Below are 23,490 nucleotides of genomic sequence, written 5' to 3'. Positions count from 1 at the left end.
TCTCCCAGGTCTCATTGACCCCTAGGGGGACTGTAGTTATTAATAACCCCCCGTATGCTGTCAGCAAAGCTGTGCAAATCCAGCAATTTGAAACATTGAAAGTCTCAGCATACACATATTTAATCGCCTGGTAAGTGTTAAAGTTTGGATGCCAGTTTATGAGTAACGCTTCATGTTTATTAAATTCAGTCTGTGTGGCTGGGAAAAGAAAAGGCCACAGCAAAAAGATTATTGTCACAAATACAGTTAACAGGATGATTATGCAATACTTCTGAGGAAAGGGTTGTTCTGCATTCCTGTTTCTTCTGGACTCTATCATTTTTGCTCTTGGCATGTAACAAGATTTTTGTCCAGTTCAAAGTCTTTAACTAGTTTACAGTGCATCAGGTGGATCCAAGAGGCACGCTCCATGATCTTGACTGCAGTGGGTGTTGACAAAAGCACTTGGTATGGACCTTCCCACTTTGGAGATGCCCAGTTTTTCTTCTTGACTACCTTCAGCCAGATCCACGTTCCAGGGGGCACTGCCACTTCTGACGGTCTGGTTCGTTCTTTATCTGAAACAGAATTTAACTGCAACAAATGTTTAGAATTTAATAAATTACACATATACTCTGCTAATGTACTGTCAGCTTCCTGGTCTGTGGGCATGAGAGATTTCCACTGAGGTATATAGTAAACCCCTCCAAAGAGCTTTTCAAACGGAGTCAATCCTTTTGCATTCGGAACAGTTCTCATGCTCAACAGTGCCAGCGGCAGACAGTACACCCAGTTTCTCTGCATTTCTGCTACTAATTTTCTTAACTTACTCTTTAAAATCCCATTATGCCTCTCTACTAGCCCTGCTGATTGAGGGTGATACGCACAATGATTTTTTAGGGAAATGCAAAAATGTTTGCTTAACTGCTGTATGGTCTGATTCATGAAGTGTGTGCCGTTGTCACTGTAGATCCTTTCTGGAATGCCGAACCTAGGGATGATTTCTTTAACAAGAATTTTGGCTACAGTCGTAGCGTCTGGATTTTTAGTCGGAAAGGCTTCCACCCATCTGGAAAACATATCTACAATGACAAGACAATACTTCTTATTTTCACATTTATTCAACTCTATGAAATCCATACAAATAGTATGAAACAGATACGGTGGTGTAGGGAAACTCCCTTGCTTGGGCTTTAACGCCCCTTGTGCATGATGTTTATTACAGATGTGGCATAACGAACAAAATTTTTTTAGAATAATTTGTGAATCCATACATCGTGAACACTTGGTTCACCAGCTGTACCATCCCCCTGTTGAGACATGGCACTGCCATGGCCCAACAAAGCTGCATATCTAAACAAATTAGACGGCAATATCGGTTTCCCTTCTTTAGAGACGTACAGCCCCTTTTCGAGAATTGCTCCTCATTTTACCCATCTTTGTTTTTCAGTTTGCATAGTAAGTGTTTGCATTGTCTTTAACATTTCTAAGTCTAAAATCTCAGAGGGTTGTAATTCCTCATTCAAAAGAAATACTTCTGAAGCTGCCTGCTTTGCTGCTGCATCAGCTCTCGCATTACCGTTTGAAATCCTGTCCTGTTGCTTGGTATGAGCTGTGCATTTACAAATAGCTACTTTCTGAGGTAACTGAATAGATTCTAAAAGGTCTAAAATAAACTGTGCATGATTGATTGGTTTGGCAGTAGAAGTTATCATTCCTCGATTTTTCCACTGTTGCGCAAAAACATGTACAGTAGAAAAAGCATACTGTCTGTCAGTAACAATGTTTACACATTTACCCTTTGCTAAGGTACATGCCCGTGTCAAGGCAATCAATTCTGCTGCCTGTGCAGATAAACTATGTGGTAAAGGTTTCGCCTCTATAATGTCTGTGTCAGAAACTACTGCATATCCCACTAGGTTCTGACCTGCATGACCCCTTTTGCATGAGCCGTCCATGTAGTATGTCACCTCAGCATCATCCAAGGGAACATCCGTAAGATCTTTTCTAGGCAGTGTCTTTTGCTCAATCACCTGCAGGCAGCTGTGTGGTGTGCCATCTGCAGGGGTTGGGAGCAAGGTAGAAGGGTTCAAAGTCGTACATCGTTCAATTGGCATATGAGGTTGGCTCAACAATATAGTCATACAGGAAAGATGCCTAGCAGGGGAAAGATACTCTACCTTTTCTTGTAGTAAAATAATTGTGACTGCATGAGGCACTCTCAATGTGAGAGGGTGGAACAACACTACTGAGGCCGAAGCCTGTACTGCCATTGCAGCTGCAAATACTGCTTGTACACAGTGAGGTAAAGACCGTGTCACTGGGTCCAGTTGTGATAAATAATAAGCAATAGGGCTTTGCTTGTCCCCATGCTGCTGTGTTAACACTGATGTCATATAACCTTGCTTACAATCTACAGTTTGGAAAAAACATTTATGATAGTTTGGTAATCCCAAAACTAATGAGGACGCTATTTACTGTTTCTGTTTGCAGAAAGCAGATTCTTCTTCTGGTGTCCATTGTAATACATCCTTTGCTGCTATAGGCTTTTTATAAATCAGGTTAGTCAATGGTGCAGATTCCAATGCATAGTTTGGAATCCAACTCCGACAAAAATTTGTCGTACCCAGGAAGGACATCATTTCCTTCTTGGTAGTGGGTTTTGGTGCTTGCAAAATCGCTATTTTTCTGTCCTCATCTAATGTCCTACCTTCCTTGGATATTACATATCCTAGGTATTTAACTTGTTTTTTCCAAAGCTGCAGTTTATTTTTGTTTACTTTATGTCCTTCAGTGGCTAGAAATTGTAATAACGCTATCGTATCTTCTTTACAATCTTGCTGGGTGGGGGACACCAGCAGGATATCATCAACATAAAGCAAAATCTGACTACCTTTTTGTGGGGTCAATCCTGCCAAGTTGCTTGCCATTTCTTGTGAGAATATTGTTGGACTTTCACAATACCCCTGTGGTAGTCACTTATATGTATACCTTTTCCCCTGAAATGTGAATGCAAACCAATGCTGGCTGTCAGGGTGTATCGGTATCGAAAAGAACGCATTGCTGATATCTACCACAGAAAAATATTTCTGTTGAGGTTTTAAATCATTCAACAGTGTGTATGGGTCTGGCACCGTAGGTGCCCTTGGTATTACTGCATCATTTACAGCTTGTAAATCTTGGACCATATGCCACTCTCTATTCGCTTTCTTAACAGGAAATAAGGGTGTGTTACATGGTGAATCAGGAGATTCTACCAGCACCCCCTCCTTAAGTAAAGCTGCTATAATAGGTTTGATTCCTACATCTGCATCTTTTCTTAAGGGATACTGTCTCTTTTGTGGTCTAAATGCTGACTTTGACGTAATAGTAACTTGTCCCGCTGTATGAATAAGTCCTACATCTGATTTTCCTGTTGACCAGAGATTTTCTGGTATATCCTGTAAGGCATTCTCTTCCTCCTTCAATAGGAGTGCCAATCAGCTGTCCTTGCTAGACTGCAAATGTACAGCTGGGTGGGTCTGAGTTATCCAGTTCAGCTTCTGCATTTGTCTTCCTTGTTCTGATAGTTCTAACTCTGTTTGTTTTTCCCATCTCGAGACTTTCTCCTAAGTCTACCCATTTTACATTCTTGTCCTTAGTTAAGCTAACATGTGGTAATCGATCAGATTTATAGAGTGCAAAGAACTCCTGGGGCAATGAACAGCTGGCTACACTGTTCCCTTCTGTGTCCTATTACAGATTACGTAATACCAATCTGTTTGCACGATTTCTAAACAATTCTTGCTCATATTCCTTATCAGGTCCTGGTGTATTACAATAATACAGAGTACAGTGCAACAAATGCTATTTATCAATGTCAAGGGAGGGGAACTTGCTGATGGCTACATTCATCAACTCTTCGGTCACTGCCCCTGGACCAGTCGTAACCAAGTCCTGGCTGTACCAATAAAAAATTTCACCCTCCGATTGCACTGCAAAGGTATCAATTTGTCACTGTGCTTCCATACCCTGCATAGTCAAAACTACTGTTATACCAAATAGCTGCATAAGGTCTCTGCCCAAGAGGTTTACTGGGCATTTTGCAGATACAACAATTTTGCTTTTCTGGGTCAATCCTGAAACAGGATCAGTTATCACAATATTATGGGAGAGGGGCTCTTGATACAGCTGTCCATTAGCTGCTTTCACTAATATGTAATCAGGTGACTCTGAATTCTCTGGCAGTTTGGAGGGATGTACCAGGGTCCGTGATGCCCCTGAGTCACACAAGAATCTGACTTCCCCTCCCTTCTACCAGGAGTGTAACTTCTGGTTTCATGTCTGCTAAATAGAGCTCTAAGCTCAATAAAGCCAAATCCAATATTTAATTTTCTTCACTATCCATGACTTCTTGCACTTCCTCTATTTCTTCTGTCACATTCTCTACTCCCTTTATCACATACTCATTTGTCCTTTCTCTGCTATCCCCTTCTAGTGATTCTTGACTACCATATAGTCAGTTCTCACCCTCCTTATCCTCCGTGGTTGCCTTCTTTATTTTCTTGCAATCCCTTGCCAAGTGTCCTTTCTTACCGCATTTAAAACATGCACCCCTTTTCTTTCGCCCTTCAAAGTCCTCTGATCGTTGATCAGATTGTTTGTTTCCCTGGGATTTCTCTTGCCCTTTTTCCCAGACTGTACTACATATACTTCTGCTCCATCTTCTACAGAAAATACTTGGGCTTTCTTTTTCTTTTTGCTATTAAAATGCCTTTCAGCATGTCTAGCATACTCAAGCAATGATTGTAACCTGCTTGTGCGATGATCTATCATGTGTTTTGTAATAAAGCTGCTTATAGGTGCAATACTGCCTTTCACAAATGCATTCTTTAACTGCTGCTCATATGGGGAATCATGTGTCTGATCTTCAGAAACCTGCATTCCACAATGGTTATTAAAACATTCTAATAGTCTGGCATAATATCTGCAACAGTTTCACCTTACTGTTGGATGCATTGATTAATGCAAGTCCAGTCTGCCCTAGGCTTCTATTTCTCAGAGATTCGGTCTGTAAGACCTTTCACTCTGTTGCCTAACTCTGCGCTGCTATGTGGGAGGGGCCTGAGCGCAATATCACAGGGATTCCAGTCGCCACTAAACATGTGCCAGTCTGGTCCCACTATTTGTCTGACTACTTTTTCTACCTCTTCTCCATTTAAATTGTAACTCAGCCTCATTCCTTGCAAATCTTTTAAGAACTTTCTAAAATTAACTTTTGGATGGGGAATTCCCTCAGTGGCTTTCCGGATGTCTTCCGGAGTCCAGGGTCAATACACAAGAATAGTTGGGTCCTGACTGTCTTGCCCTGCCTGAGGATTAGGCACTTCTATAAGTGGACATATTTCTTCTTCACTCATAAGTCGTGAATTTCTGCCCATTTGATATAACTCAATGTCCTGGTCTCAACGGGATCTCTAACAAACGGTTTCACTTTCGTAGTGTCTCTACTCATAGTGACAGCAGGATATTGCAGGGGTGGGCTAACTTGTTCACTTGCCTCATATTCTGGTAAAGGAGGCAGAGGGGCTGATGCTATTACTAAGTTATTGTCCTCCTTATCTAAAAACATTGCTTTTGAATTATTACTCATTTGTTCCCTTCGGTTTACTTCATCAATCCACCTGTGTGCCTGAGGAATTCCTAATTGACGTTGCTTTTTTACCCGACCTCTAGAATCAGTTTTAAGCTGTTTGACAAGTTTGACAAGTGAGGATTTTTCTAATTTACCATCAAATTCATACTTATTAACCTATTTTGAATAGTATTTAATATTATCAGCACACTGTAACTGCATGTATTTCATGTCTTTGGTTAACGGTGGATTTTTGGACCTTTTTGTACAATTATTACCCATTTTGTTCTACCCTTTCAATTGTTACGTAACTCCTTATTTTTAACGTGGTACCACGGATATTTTTATAGTCTCTTTAGAATGACTGCCTACCTGCTCTGTTTCCCTGATCTATGACAAGACAGTAATCTTTCTGTCCCTGACTTATAAACAAAGTCTCTAACAGAACAAATACAAATCTAGTCCCTGATCTAAAACAGAAAAAAAGAAGGTGGATTCACCTTACCTGAGCCTTTGTGATTGATCACCTGGTTTGAGTAAACCCATCTTTCAGTCACAGATCAGAAAGTGGCTGGCCTCTTTTGTATGACAATTCAGTCGGAGGACTTTTCAAATAAGAAGAACCGATGTGGTTTCTTCCCCGTACGGTTTCAAGCCACCTGGCCTGTCTGATCCCAGGCGAAGTGAAGGTTTCCGGTCCAAAGGACCAATCCGTCAAAGGAAAAAACTTCAAAGACCAATACACGTAAGGTTCAGTTAAGGCACTTTAATTTACTTGCAGCAAGGAGACAAAAACATGCAAATACAAGGATTTGTCTAACTACTAACAGGAAATATGTTCATTCTTATACTGTTTTACAAGATATGGCCTTCTAAGCTGACGTAATCAAGCACAATTTTCAGTATTGTTCTACAGCAGATGTTACTTCAGATTTTCTGCTGACATGACTAGATTTGTGAGAAACTTTTTCAGAAAAACAACCTGGCCTTGGTGACTATTAATCCGTTTACAAGCATCTATTGTGCAGTGTTACATTTTAAGGTACTCTTCTAATACAGATACAAGCAAATGCTGATTGCAGTTCATATTTTCAAGTAGGCTTTGTACTAATTACCTGTAACCTCTACAGCTGTGTATTTTGTCATGGCACAGCGGAACTTCTTGTCTAAGTTTCATACAAGTAGTATTGTTCTATTCATTATTTTCCTAATGCAAGCAGAAATCACCTGCTTCTCAGTAAATTTCCAAGGCACAAGCAAGATTTCAGCTAACAGTACAAGGTCAGAAAGCAACTGCAGTTTGTACAGATTTATGCAGTATGAAATAGAATAAATGTGTTAACCCTTCCCAAGCTCTGAAAGCACTAAACATATTGCTAATACACACATTAATACATATTTTTTTAACAGTTAGGGTGCGGGTAAGGTAAGTGTGCGATAGTGATGGACTTTAGGGTTAAGGTGCGGGTAAGGTAAGTGTGCGATAGTGACGGACTTTAGGGTTAGAGTGCGGGTAAGGTAAGTGTGCGATAGTGACGGACCTTAGGGTTAGGGTTTGGGTTAAGGTTAGTGCATAGATAGTAGTGTATGTCAGGTTTTTGTGTAGGTTTGTAAGGATTTTGGTGTGCTTCTGTTGTGTGTGTGTGTGTTGTGAGTTGGTGTTATGGTGTTCGGTTATGTGGACTGTCGGTTTTGTGTGGTTTCGGTGTTTTGGTGTTGGCGTTTTGGCTGTTGGGTTTGTGGTGTATTAGTGTAGTGTAGGGGATCCATACACACACACACACACATATATATATATATATATATATATATATATATATATATATATATATATATATATATACCTATCTATATATCTATATATTTATATATAAATATATATATATATATATATATATATATACACACACACACACACACACACACACACACACACACACACACACACACACATATATATATATATATATATATATATATATATATATATATATATATATATATACTTGGATATACCACCTACAAAAATGACTGTTTGTGGGCAAAAAGGAAGGAGGTACAGTAATATTTGTCTGTAGAACCTACAAATCTGACTGCCCTGTTGCTCTCAGTTAAAATAAGTCAGTAAAAGTGATTTGCATATATATATATATATATATATATATATATATATATATATATATATATTTATACATACAGTACAGTCGATTATCCGAACTAATTGGAACCTAGGGTAGTTCAGATAATCAAACTGTTTGGATAATTAAACATAACATTTAATTGGATAAAAATCTCCTAAAATCTTGTTTTTTTCTGCATGTAGGGAATACACTTTTCAAACATTAGGTGATTCCAGTGGGCAATAAAGAATATTTTTCACACACAAGTGGATTACAAGCTCAAAAAACATACACAAGTGAATCCGTATAATGTTTATATATTCAAACTTTATGATTTTTTCCTACCAGAAAACTTTAGAAGGCTGTGTTCAGATAACTGACATTTCTGATAATTGACTTTTGGATAGTCACTATCGCAGACTGGATAATATTTACTGCAGCAACCAAAGCTTCCCTTGCAAAAACATTTTTACTTCCCTCCCTTCTTTATGGTGCCCCTATCTTAACTAACTTACAAAATTCTACCCTAAGCAAGTTGGAACAGTGCTACAACAAAGTTACAAAGTTTGCCACAAACTCTAAATATCACACACACCACTTTGAACCACTCCTAGAATTAAACTGGCTTGAACTCCCCAACCAACTTGCCTTTATTCATCTATCCACCTTGCACAACCTTATTTTCAAGCCTACTGCCTGCCCTGCACTAGCCAATCTAGTCACACCTTACACACCAAATCGATCCCTATGATCAGAAAACAAAAATCTCTTAGCTATCTCAAAACTCACAAGAAAACCTGGTCACTCTCTGCATTCATACTCTGTCTCTATAAATTGGAATTCACTACCTCTAGCTACCAGGTCTATGCCTGGCCTAACCCATTTCAAAGCCTCTTTAAAAATTCATCTAAAAAATACGTAGCTCTGCTCCTGCATAAAGCCTGCCTAATGCTCACGTCTTCCTCTTTCTGTCACATTTCAGACCCTCACAGACTGCAAGATCCTAAGGCTCTTCTAACTCCTTCTCTGCTTCTATACCATATCCTTAAGCTACTGCTCAGACTTTATTGCTTCTATTCTTCTTCACTCTCTCACTATCTATCTGCATCACTAACTTTCTGGCTGCTATTTTCCTAACTGAAGCTAACATTCTATTTTGCATGTACTATTACAGTCAATATCACACATAGCACTACCTACGTACTACTTTTTTGGACACTGTCTACATCATATATGGTGAGAGTGACTATTATTGTCTGTAATGTTTTAAATGTATAGAATTGTCTGGATGTGTCGTATTATATTACAACATCTTGTAGCAGTTTATTCTTTCAACTTACTTTTTGTATAGTATTTCTAATGTAATCGTTATTGTATTGTATTATACTGTGTTTGTATTGTACTGTATGTGGAGTTTTCTCCCTGGGCCTCTGCTGAAAATGGGTTTTATAGACCCATTCAGACCACCCCAGTAAACAAATGTCAAATAAATAAATAAATAAATAAATAAATAAATAATCGACTCGCTACTGTATATCAAATATGTTCTCACTTGCAAACTCTTGTCTTCTACTCTAGATTGCCTTGTAGAAAACATGGCAGGCAAATTACTTCTACTGGGTGAACACTATACTCCTTGCAATCCTGACTGTCAAAGTTATACCATTTGAGCTGTCCTTCGACTACCCTTTAGAACGTAAGTTATCAAGCCAGTTATAAAGACAAGCATGATGGTATTGAGTATATTTATCACTGAATTCTTACAAGGAACACTGAGAACATTATTGCATGTAGTAAACTTGTTAATTATCTATATGACCACTTGCCTCCAGATGGAATATGGAAATATAGATCCTCCACAGCTACTAGTAATATAACCATTTGTAAAAGTCTAAAAGAATTGCCAGTTAAGAGAAGTGACTAAACAATACAGATACTTGCCTAGTTTTTCATAAGATACCTTTCTTCTATAAACTGTGCCCTTGAAAAGTTCAGCAGAATGATGTTTGAAATCATTGACAAACATGTAGCATCGAGACAGGTCTGGGTAAAAAAAAGATAATAATAATGTACTACCTGGATCCATAAACTGGTTAGGACAGCTATATCTGAAAGGGGTAAAGTTTGAAAGGTTTGCAAATTTAGACAGATGAGTGCATAAAATACATACAGAAAGACAAAGCAAAACTATATAAGAACAGTTAGGTATAAATGCCAAAACAATATCGGACAAAAAATTTCTATACCTTACTGTAATGGCACAGCTCAAGTAATCTAGCTTTCGTTAACAACTTCAGTTGTAAAACTACATCAGTCATCAAAAGCCTGTAGTAGTCTACATCATACAATGAAAGATGGGGTTCCTTTAAACAGTATTTCTCATCTATCACTGACTTCTTTACAAAAAATGTATTTATTTAACATTTGTTTATGGGGAATGTCCAACTTGGAACGAGCCAATTTTCAGCAGATGCCAAGGGAGAAATTCTCCAGATGCATGTCTTTGTAAGATATGTTTAATTACACAGCCACATACCATAAAATAAATGATTTGAGTGGTGAAACCCCTAACTCTGAAACCAACCTGCCCTACTGTTTTATGTAAACTGTTCCACTAGATTAGATAGCACAACTTATCATCTGTGGATAACCTTCCCCATGCTTTTAAAAAATGTATCACACTTTTCATCACCCTTCATCATTCATCTGTTGCCATGTTAATTACTGTAAGGGACTCTTCCCTGATAATGTGGGTGGAATCAGAAAACAATACAATTCCTTCATGACCTGCAATGTCAGTGAAGTAAATAACTATGACCTACTGTCATCTTTGTCTCCCCTCAAAAATTAAAAAAAAAATGGACTGTTAACAAAACATCTCATGGAAAATAACAAATCATCAAATTCAAATTATAGTGTTTGGACAACATATGATGAAATGAATTGACAGTGTTGCCATTAACCTTGAAAAAGCTCAGCCCGCTGTACCAGTTTTCTTAGAACTTTTTTTTTTGCATCATGTTTGTCCCAGTGCCTACAGAGCATCAAGCATCTAAGTGACCATTATCCAGGCAGCTATGAGGGTGATTTGTGATCTTGCTGACATCACAGCAATGCTAGAATTTTTTTCATTTAAGTAACCAGCTCCATCCCTTGGTAGTGACATGACCACTCACATCATTGCAATGCTCACCTACAACCCCATGGTTCATGCATTCATTGTAACCCAGATGAGCAAACAGGGGCTACAATGACAGACTTGGGCAGCCACATCTACATTGTCCTAGGCCAGCCTGCCACTATAAGTTAAGCTTACGATCTTCACTAAGGTCCTGCCACTGGAGGTGCTGCACAAGCCAGGCAAGTAATACCACCTCTCACCTCAGATGTGCATACCCTTCATGCTCGTGGTATCAAGTGCCTGGGTTACTAGTTGAACTTGGATATCCTAGGCTGTAGTCAGAGCTTTTCTACTCTATACCACTGGTGTAGTCAGTTTTTTAGGCCTTTTGACTTTGCCGATCACAATATTATTCTTCAAGGAAGTAGTGAAATAAGCTGCCATTTGATATCAGTAATTCTAGTATCAGAATTCCCTAAGGATGAGTCCCTTGCTCATCACAATTGTACGTCTGCAACAGTGAGATGCACTGACACACTGAGGGAAATCAGCTCATGCAGTGTGCAATGATTTCACACTCCTTCTTAGTGATGATACTAAAGGCTAATTTATTTTTATTTCGTTACTGACATTTGTTTGCCAGGGTAGCCTACTGGGCCAAGAAGAGCCCATTTTCCGTGATGGCTAAGGGAGAAAAGCTCCAAAAAAAACATGAATAGAATATATAAAGCGCAAATGTAACTTATTACAAAGCAGCACATTTAGAATATATAAAACACACAGTATAAACTTATTACAAACTAGTTCAAAAGTAGTTGATATATCAGTATGGTTAAGCATTGTATCAAATGCTTAGCAGGCATAGTATAGCAAAGATTTAAGCTTTAATTACATTACGAGATTACTAGCAGCCATGCTAAAGGGAGTAATAGAGTATAAAAAAGAAAAGTGGGGAAGATGTAGGGGCATAAGGTGAGGTATTGATAGTAATTGGAGTAAGGGTGATAGGGTGAGAGTAATAAAGAACCAGATAAGGAGGACAGGGTTGAGAGTTGCTAAATAGTAAAGGAAAAAGAGAGAGAGAGAGAGAGAGAGAGAGAGAGAGAGTACTGGGTAGCATCTTTGAAATGAGCAGAAAGTTGGATGAAGTTGAAGGAGAAGCTATGAGGATGATAGGAGAGTGCTAAAGAGCTAGGCCTAGGGTAATTAATCAAGCAGCTACAGAGAGGTGACAATACAATTAAGCCATGGACAGCCAACATCACACTAATGCTTAACGAAAAAGGACAATAAAATAATGTTTAATGTACATGTTTTTTTCTCACGATTAAGACATGAATTGGACCAAAAGGATAAGAAAGTGAACTCTAGACCAACAGAACAGGGCAGATCCTGGAAATGTCTTAGCATCCTTGTAGACAGAGGAGGCCTCACTTTCAAGGAACATATAGTACTTTTATCTTGACTTGGCTGGTACTTTTCCTGGATTGTCATACAGTATCCCTACCAGTTTGTATTTTCAGTGGTGTGGTCTGCTTGCTTTTAGTTTTATGCATTTCAAGTGGTTACTGCTTTCCCTATAATAAGCATATGCATTATGTACTCTTTTAATTACATTTGTGTCCTCAGTCTGTGGACTATACTGAGTTTCTACTGATTTCATTTCATTTTCCTTTCTACTAGAATAAAGACTACTCATCAGTGAAGAATCAATTTTAAGACATCCCACATCAATTGTGAAACATGCAGTACTACATGCTATCCAGGTTTCATAAGACATTAACACATCATATGGTTATCAGACCATTAACCACTCATGACTGAAGTCGGTATCTTAGATCATTCTTTATCAACCAAGCTTTTATCTTTGGGTTTTCTGTAAATATGATCTGCCCAGATGAATAAATCTATTTAACAAAATATATAAATGTATATAAATAATAAATATAAAACTTAAATAAGGAAACATAATTCAAAATAGACAAAAGGTTAACTTGCATACACATTTACCAGCCAAACCAGCTCTACTTTAGATTAAAGATGTTTCATTAGTTAGAGCAGCTGTTTTGAAAAGTCAGTCCAAAGCCCACAAGAACCAGATGGGATGTATTACCCACCCTGTCATATGATGATATTCAAATCTGTGGATGCATTCAGACACACGTTGGTCAAAAGACAGGTCGCTATCTACATACTTACCAAAATCCCTGACTACTGTTTCTACTCTTAAGGATGTGTTATCCATGAGGTAGTTTTCTAGGGTGGCTGGATTCCTAAAAGGTATGATTATGCATTTCTTTGGCACTAGTTATTTGTCTGTGATAGTCCTTCCTGTAGTATGGTAGTATCTTGCAGGGATAATATGACTGCTTCTAATTTGCAATCATCTGCAAACTTGGTCAACCAGAGGCCCTTGATATTGGCCTTGACTTCAGAGAAGTAGATACCAGAAAGGAGCAAACCCATTACAGAGCCCAGAGGGACTCTCTTGGTGACCAGCCTCTTTGTGGATTTCCCTCTCCTAACTTCCTGGCTCCATTCAGAGAGCCAGCTATCCAGCTAGGTGTAACCTAGGGGTTTATGCCTAATTCCATGAATTTGTTTACAATGCCTGAATAGAGTATTATATCAAAGGCCTTAGCCAGGTAAAGGTAGGCAGTATGCACTGTTTTGTCCTCACCCATTGCTTTGGTGACCTCAAAACTCTACCAGGATGAGTAGGCATGATATGCCCTTGATGAAACCAGACTGGGTTGGATCCAGTGTTAGAAGGGTTTATCTTTTCTTATTAATCATTTCCATGATAATTCTTTCCATATGTGACTAGACAAGCTTACGAGTCTGTAGTTACGGGTGTCTGATGATGGCCTACCCTTATGCAGAGTGATGGCTGTTGCAGTTCTCCATTCCAATGGTACAAAATTGTCTGGAGGTTATGGTTAAACAGTGACTCAAGTGATCCTGATACATCATGTTTTAGGCTATTTAGGAGGCATCGTAGGATATTATCAGGGTGTGCATCTAGGACTTGGTCCCTAGTAATAGTTTATGGGGGTGATGGTATTTCCTGGTTGGCAGTTTGAGGAGAAGGGAGGTAAAACTGGACTGAATTTGCTGGCCAGAAAATTTGCTACATCTACCAGCTCCATGTAGGTAGCTCCATTTATAATCTGTTATGTAGGTAGCTCTATTTATAATATGTTATGTAGGTAGCTCCATTTATAATCTGTTATGTAGGTAGCTCCATTTATAATCTGTTATGTAGGTAGCTCCATTTATAATCTGTTCTGCACACTGATGTGTGCTGCCTTTGGCATATCAGACATAAAAAAGAAAGCCTTCTGGTTGTCCTTTGCTGTGAGGTTATCTTTATCTCAAATTTGGGTTTAATAGACTTAATTTAGCCTCCCGGTTGTTTGTTTAGCTAGATGACAGTGTTTTATCATGTTGGGCATAGCACTTCTTAACTTTGGCTATGACTTTTTTTCTTTTGTTGTACAGCCTGTTTATATTTGGATTCCACCAGGATGTTTTGTTTTTGAGTTTGTTCTAGGCTTATTTCTGGTAGGCACAGCTGTCATTTACTGACATAATAGTACAGGGTTCCTATGAGAAATTCCGCATAGGCAGCTGTGTTCTCAGGGTTTAGGGGGAATTGAAATGTTAACAGGTTATCTCATAATAGTAGGAAGTTTGCCTTAGAATAGCTCCTAAATATTATAGGATTAGCCAGAGTCACAAAATTGATTTTTATTATGAATGAGACAGCTTGATGGTCTGACCTTCCCAGAGAGGAAACTGCATTGGGGGTACAGCATTCTCCCATGTTTGTGAGTACCAGGTTGTGTATCTTTGAACACACCTAGTAGGTGTATGGACTCTCTAGTCCAAGGTGTTTGTGTTTATAAAATCAAATAATCTCTGGCCCTGTAAGTCTGGGGCTGTGTAAGTATTCCAGTTTATAGTAGGGCAGTTGAAATTTCCCATGAGTATGGTACTGGGTTAAATAATGAGAGCCCCCAGGAAGTCAGATTGTTAATTATGGGTATCTTGGGTCATAGATGGTGACTTATGGCTTGCAAGGTTATGATAAGAAACTTTGCATATGGAAATCTGGACATGGAGAAACTCAAGTGCATCATCCTGTTAAACTAGTCTTGAGGTGAGTTTGTAGTTGACATAGATTGAGACCCCTCCACCTTTAGTCCCAGCCTTTGCAGTAGCTGGCTTGAATATGTGGAAGGCATAGTAGCCCCAAACTGCAAGGTGCAGTTTGATGCTTTAAACCATGTTTCATGTTTCCATACCTGTACAGATGTCTGTACCTTGAAGGTGAGGAAAACCTGAAGGGAGTGGAGTTGCTTGTTTAAGCTCCTGGCATTGGGCAATAACACCTTAAGTTTCCTTTAGGTTAGTTTTACTATTTTGGAAGGTCTGTTACCTTGGCATTGCATAAAAAGGCACCATGGGATGGACAATGTTTTAGCCTATAATCAAAAACATAGAGGGGAGCAGATGCAGACCAGTCTTGGCAAAGCAACATGGTCTGTTGAGTACTTCCTCCCTTATAATACAAATATTTTACCTCCTTGGAATGACAGCAGAAACTAAGCCAATTATTGAAATCAATCATCTTCTGTTTATATTGTAGGATCATCCTCAGTAAAGGTAGAATGATGCTCACTGTTAGGCACATCCCAGCCTGGGATACATAGTCCAAGAGCTCCATAATGCTTCTCTTCATATAGTCTAGGAAGATATATCTGAGGTCAGGGCAGCCACAGTGGTGCAGCATTAGTGTTGCCGCCTTACAGCAAGAGGTTCTCTGGTTTTATCCTCAGCTGGGGTGCCTTCTGTGTGGAGTCTGCATGTCCTCCCTGTGGTCGCGTGGATTTCCTCCGGGTGCTCCAGTTTCCTCCCACATCCCAAAGACATGCTGTAGGTGGATTGGGCACTCTAACTTGGACCTAGGCATAAGTGCTTACATGTGTGTGCCTTCTGTGGAAGGTTGGGCACCAGGCTAGCAACTCGACACTGTAAAACTCCACTGCCAATCATGAGCAGACAGGTGATCTGCTGTGGCAACCCCTAACCAGGAAAAGCCGGAAGAAGATATATCTGAGGTAATTTACACTCACATGGACTATGACTGAGTCATAGTGGTATTTGTGATCTATTGACTTCAGTGTAGTGGTGAGTTGGTGGATCCTGGCCCTTGACAGACAAATGATTATGATTTTCTCCTTTTTCAGCCCAGTGAGGGAAATACCTGCATGTCTAACAGTGGAACCTCATATGATGAACTATTGGGTAGTTTGTTGGCTTGTCTTATGGGCTTTGTAGCTGAGGTTCCATAGTGTGTGGCTGAATGTGCTGTGTTGCTGGGTTTGGTGCTGAGGTTCCATATTGTGCGGTTGCATGTGCTGTGTTTGGTGGTGAGGTTCCATAGTGTGTCTGAATGTGTTGTGTTTGGTGGTGAGGTTCCATAGTGTGTGGCTGCATGTGTTGTGTTTAGTGCTGAGGTTCCATAGTGTTTGGCTGCATGTGCTGTGTGAGGTGCTGAGGTTCCATAGTGTGTCGGAATGTGTTGTGTTTGGTGGTGAGGTTCCATAGTGTGTGGCTGCATGTGCTGTGTTTGGTGCTGAGGTTCCATAGTGTGTGGCTGAATGTGCTGTGTTGCTGGGTTTGGTGCTGAGGTTCCATAGTGTGTGGCTGCATGTGCTGTGTTTGGTGGTGAGGTTCCATAGTGTGTCTGAATGTGTTGTGTTTGGTAGTGAGGCTCCATAGTGTGTGGCTGCATGTGTTGTGTTTGGTGCTGAGGTTCCATAGTGTGTGGCTGAATGTGCTGTGTTTGGTGCTGTTTCAGAGGAGTGCTTTTGGCATTCTTGAGAATTCTATTCATAGGGCAAATGTATAAGAGGTCTTTAGGTTTAGGAAGTGTGCTTTTAAGTACCTCAATATATGCTGGTCCATGTGTTGGGCCAGTACTATGTGTAGTGGGTGCAATGTTTACTTTACCAACAACCTGACTGTTAGTTTGAATGATTTTGTGTAAGAGTCTTGCCTCCAGTAACACTATGTAACTACAACTCTTATGTATTGTATCTGTCTCTGCTTCTTTAGTTGGTTGTCAGTGAATATGAGACAATTCCTACATCATCTCAAGATGCCCATATCTTTCAAGTTGGTGGAGGAAAAACTGGGAAAGTGTCCATCCATGATGTTAGTTCTTTAGGTAAACTACAAAAGGATGGCACAGCAGACTAACTTGGGTGCTGTAAAGGCAGAAACTACAACTAGGCTACATTGACTGAATTTGTGTGGCAGTGCTCCTCAGAGTGCAAACAAGCTGCATCTAAGTTCTGGGTATAGTTACAGGGGAACTTTTATAAGGAAAAACTTAGCTTCTAAGTACTTGCATCCCTACAAGAAACTACTAAATGCCACTGTGTGATAAGTAGAGGAAATTGTAGACTCAAAAGAAAATTGACTAAAGCAACTGAAAGCCCTCTGGCCAATGAAATGACCTAACTTTAAGCCTCACTGTGTGTTTCCCAACTCAGACCAGGCTACCTTTCTATTTTCACTAGTGTTCCAGTCATTATGTAAATACATACTTTACTTAAAGTGAAAAGGTAGCAGAAACAGATCAACAACTAGCTACAACAAAATTTACAAGGTGACTTAAAGGCAGACAAGCTAGCACTGAGGAACATACACTTTGAGGTGGTTTCAAAGCATGATAGCAGTAGCTAGACCAAGGAAAAGGAAATACACTTTAAAGTGATAAAATGCAGAAAAATGCAATGTAATAATTTGAAAATATAGAAACAGTCATTAGAAATAGCTTACAAAAGTGCATAATTTCAATTTAAAGTACTTATCCAGAGTGGATGGCAACAGATACAAGCAGACTCTAAAAATACAGATGAGGGTGTCTAGTGTTTGAGCTTTGGGGAAATGAGCCAATAGCCAAGCAAAAAGCCAAATTTATACATTAAAAGAAAAGTGATTAACTTGACTAAAAAGCTCTCTGGCCAGTGAAACAATTTCACTTTAAGGTTCCTTGTGTATTTCATAACTCAGAATGAGCAGGCTACCTTTCTACAGCCAGCAGAATTACAGACCCAGTCTTTTTAATGTAAAAAGTACACTTTAATTAGCCAAAAGTAAAAAGGTACCAGAAACACATCAAACAACTTGTTAAAACAAGTAATTCTTGCTTTAAGTATCCCTGTGTGTTTTCCAACTTAGATCAGGCCATCATTCTACTGCAACTAGAACTGCAGTCCCATTCTTCTTAATGCAAAAAAACTCACTTTAGTTAGCCAAGTTCCACACCAGAGGTCAATTCCTCGTTGGTCAGATCCGACCACAAGCTAATCACCCTAGACATCCACATCCCATCCCCACGTCTCATTAGGGAAGCAACCATAAATAATTTCTCCAAACCCAACTTCACGCTTCTTAAGACAAAAGTGGCAAACTTCACGACACCCATGCAGATAGACAGTAGAGGTACAACTGCGGAATCCTACACAAATGCACTTTATAAGCACTTACAAATGTGCATGGATCATGCTATCCCTAACAGAACCAAGATGCTATCCTTCAAAAAAAGGAAAACAATATGGTGGTCTTCTGCCATAAACAAACTCCATAACAGAAGAAAGAAACTGTTGCAAAAAAGAGTAAATTCCCATGACTGGAGGAACTCCCTGGCCAGCCTCAGTAAGAAGCTGAGATCCCTCATAAAATCCTCTAAAGCTAGTTATGAAAACAAAATCACCACTGATTCTAAAGACAACCACAAAGCATTCTATAGCTATGTCAAGAATCTCAATGGCAACACTCATATCTGCTCTGAGTTACAGCACAATGGCCCTAAATATACAGAACCAAATAATATTGCCAACATCCTGGCAGATAGGTTCAGTGCTAACTTTACCCCCCTCTCACCCCGTAAATGGCCTATCTCTATACTGGAAGAATGCAAAGTTCCTGTAATCACGGCTGCACAGGTAAAAACCTCACTATCGAAAGCCAAGAACACAGCATCCATGGGACCTGACAACATCCCAGGCCGCCTTCTACATGAACTACAGAATGAACTGGCACCCCACCAAAGTGCCATGTTCAGTCCTAGCCTCACCTTAGGCTTTGTGCCAACTGAATGGCGCACTGTGATGGTTATTCCACTCCATAAAGGGGGAGCCATGACAGACCCCAGGAACTACCACCCCATTAGCCTGATGAGCCTGGTCTGCAAGGCCATGGAACGTATCATTATGGAACTCATAAACAAAGACATTGGAGATTTCTAAACACTGGACCCCACACTGTTTGGGTTTGTAAAATGCAGATCATGTCTCCTAAACCTGATAGACTTCTCTGAAGCAGTCATCAAAGCCATAGATGAGGGTAAGGTAGCTCACACAGCCTATCTAGATCTCGTCAAGGTGTTCAACACCATCCCCCACTCTGGAATTATAAATAAACTCACTAAACTAGGTATAAATCCCTATGTCACAAGAGGGGTTGCAAATGGCTTACTGACAGAAACCACATTGTGAAAGTAGCAGACTCCAAATCAGACTTCAGACCAGTGACAAGTGGAGTACCACAAGGTTCAGTCCTGGGTCCTCTCCTGTTTGGTATCTACTTCTCTGAAGTAAGGGCTAATACAGAAGGTCTTTGGCTAACTAAATTTACAGATGACTGCAAACTAGGAGCCATAATAGAAACTCCTAATGATGTGGACATCCTACAAAAGGGCCTCACTGAGACAGATGCCTGGCGTCAAAGCCATGGCCTCAAGCTCAATGCCAAACAGTGCATTGTCATCCCCTTTGGTAAAAACTCTGTATCCATGAACTACCACAAAGGCGGTAGTCTACTTAACACTGAAAGTGTGATAAGAGACCTTGGGGCACAGCTGGACAGTAGTCTCTCCTTTGATAATCACATCACCACAGTAGTCAGGAAATCCTTCTATGTGGCACACCTCATCACAAAAGGTTTCTCATCCAGAAAAAAAGAGGTTATTGTTCAATTCTACTCATCACTCATTAGACCCATTATAGAGTACAATACCCCTTTTGGTATGTACCTCACAAGACATCTACAACAACTGGAAAGGCCTCAGAAATACCTCACAAAGAGGATTACTAGCCTCAAACAGGTGCCCTATGCAGACCGTCTCAGAAAACTCCAGCTTTACTCCATCGCATATTGCCTACTTAGAGGTGATCTCTGCCTAACATAAAGCTATGTCAAACCCAGAGCTGTTGTACATGCTCCACTTAAAGAAATCCCAATCCCTCTGAGCTACACGCTCTAGGGACCCAAACCTTGTCACCACAATAAACAGAACATGATGGAGGGATATATTCCTGTCCCAGAGACTTCCCATACTCTGGAACAGACTACCTATCTATGTCAAACAGAGTTTCTCATTAGCACTCTTCAATAAAAATCTTGATGATTGGATGGGAAATAGGAAATTCACCCCGGGGATCACTTCTGTGGCTCTGCTTGACAGGGACACAGGAACACAGGAAAATAATTTTATTGGGTGGCAAAAGTCAGGGTACCTTTTTGGCTAGGCTTATAGGCCCTAGGGCCAATAGCCTAGTACCTACCTATGAACCTATGAACTTATGAAAAATGAAAAAGTAGAGGTACAAAAGGCAAGTAATTCACTTTAAGCCTCTCTGTGTGTTTCCAAACTTGGACAGAGAAGACTGCCTTTCTACTGCCACTAGATTTGCAGTCCCAGTTGTCTTAATTTAAAAACACACTTAAGTTAGCCAAAAGTGAAAATGTACCAGAAACAAATCAAACAACTAGCTACAAGTAATTACAAGGTGATTCAAAGGAAGACAAGCCTGCAATGAGGAATACATCTTTAAGGCACACTAACAGTCACTCTAGAATGGTATTGGGCTTACACACACACACACACACACACACACACACACACACACACACACACACACACACACACACACACACACACACACATACTTTTATTTAATAGGACATTACAGATATTACTACAGAAAGAAATATTCTGTGAAGCTATGTCATATAGAAATTGCACTTTTAGATGTAAAGAAACAAAGAGTGCATTTGAGGTACAGAAAAATAGACATGAAATGAAAAAGGATGAAAAGGTTTACAGAAATCCTTCTGCACACTGGAAATCAATTTACTTTACAGGTCTGATACTCAGCACTCCTATTTCTATTGAAAGAGAGAGCAAGCCTCTAAGAGAAGGAGAAAATCTGGAAATTATTGCATGCAGGCAATTACTATGCAATGAAGGGATCTGCATAAAGTCTTAACAGACTACTTATATTATCTTATGCTACTTATCTGCCAGATGTGAGTGCTCATTTCATTAATAGTAGTTCTGGGCATCAGAAGCAAGGTCAGCCATCTGCAGCCTCTCTTTGGCAGTTGTATCCTAGCAAGCTCCATAAAGTGCATTAAGTGGGTCTTCAGATGAAGTACTGAAAATGTTCCTACCATATTAGTCAGGAGTGTGTTCCACAACATCATTCAGAATAAATTTGCTTAATAAAATCCTTTAACTACTTTACACTGGCCGCAGTCTTAGCTGCTCTCCTCAGCAATAATCTAATTACAAGAAAGGAGGCTCAACAACACAAAAAAATTGCCTTTTAACTGCAGTATTCAAACCTGCGTTCTAAAACTTTGTACACAATATGTTGAATGCAAATGTTTACATTTTGAACTACTTGCTTCTACTTAGTATATAAATATCCCCAGGATTCAATAAAATCCATGTAGGCTCCATGTAGAGCCTACACAGAATGTATCCATGTACCATACCTCTCAACCTCTCAGAGCAAGAAATCTGGACAAACAGATTAACAGTGGTAAAACAGTCAAAGATAGGGCATATTGCTCTTACAAGCTTACAAATTGATAGAATAACAGGTTTTGCATTAACATGGATTTTCTGATAGGTATGCAGTCTGGACATTCTGTGAATATCTGTACAGTTGAGAAGTATGCCATGTACACAGCCGCAGTTCCTCCTCAGCAGTACGCCATACATATTAATTATGATGCACTACCGAGGGAGATCACAGTAACATGGATATTGAATCCATGTAAGCAACACTTTGGACAATTGGTAAGCACATCACAATACCTATAATCCCATTAACCTGGACCAAAAGGTGTACAACAGATTTAACTTCATTAAATTGCAATTTAATTTTTTTTACATTTATGTGCTTGTTTGTGCCATATGGCATGCTGCTTAGCTATGCTCAACTTTGCTTACAGATACAGTAGACATCCACTAGACATCTAAAAATAGAAACTGGATGTATTCAATTGTTGTAGTTCTGTGGTGTTAGCAGTATGCAAACCCATGCAGCAAAGCTGCGCTATGCTTACAGGCACCTTTGTAATATATGTGAATATATATGAGTTTCCTTCACTATCTTAGTGGCTAGATAGGTTGAGTCATGACTTACAGTATAGTAGGTCCTGAGCAGTAATACTTTTTACATATATTGCTGTAAAATGTGTCAGGTGACTTAAACATCAGTTTGCTTTAAAAATTGTTACATTTAGAAAATCTGCATGATGCCAAGTAGCACTTAAACATGGTCAAAGGTCTTTTCCAGTTTGCGTGTTGCTGAGCATCACTTAAACATGGGTTGTGCCAGTTTGCATGATGCTAAGTGATGCAGTGCTTTTTTGAAAGTTACAGCATGATGTGCAAGGGCAGGAATGCAGTCTATATAAAGGTCAACAGGCAGGAATTTCACATCATTCTTTGAAGTCTTACCTTGGCTGTGGATACGGCTGCTGTTGTAGGTAAGGGATTATGGTTTCATTTGTAAAAGTGAGGAGTGCAGGAGTCCAGAGTATTTGTTGGATGTCTGGTAGAGGATTGTGGACCATGTCTGCTGCTGCAAGGTGGCTACCATGGCTCAGAGTGTAAGTCTGAGGCCTGAGATTGATTTGCCAGGGACCTAACCAGTGTTGCTGGTATACCCTGCACTGGTGAGCAGTGTTGTTATCACTATGATGACCTGAGGCATATGAAGAGGGGAACCTTAGACACCTGGGTCCAAGAGGCTAGGGTTGGGAACACCCCACAGATATGTCAATATGTTTTCCAGTTATTTATAAATATACAAGCTGAATCTGTGCAAAACTGGTATACATAATGGTTTGCTTCTCTTACTACAGCTGCAGAAGAAAGGGCTTACAATGTCCAGCCTCATGCAGGGTGCTTGGCCAGGATGAGGCAGTAAGTAGGAAAATCATCAAAGTAATAACGTAATGCATAATTTATTAATATAATAAAGTAAATAGATATTTTGCAGTCCTAACAGTCAGTTATGACATACCTGGAAAATCCTACATATTTATTACTGAGTCAGTACATATCTGAAATGGTAGAGCAAGTAAGCATGCAGTACTGTGTAGCATAGCTTCCAACCATCAGTTAATGTTGGGGTCTACCCAGATTATGAATCACTGTTCTGATCTGCTCATTGTCTAAAATATGCTGTAGGTTGCATTCAATAAATGAACAGGGTATATGGGTTAGTTAACAGAAGTCCTAGACAGTTTTCCATGTTCTACATGCCACAGTTGAAGAGACA

Source organism: Protopterus annectens, chromosome 10.part0 (assembly GCF_019279795.1).
Source record: "Protopterus annectens isolate FY-2018-M chromosome 10.part0, PAN1.0, whole genome shotgun sequence".
NCBI lineage: Eukaryota > Metazoa > Chordata > Ceratodontiformes > Protopteridae > Protopterus > Protopterus annectens.
This window is presented reverse-complemented; position numbering follows the sequence as displayed.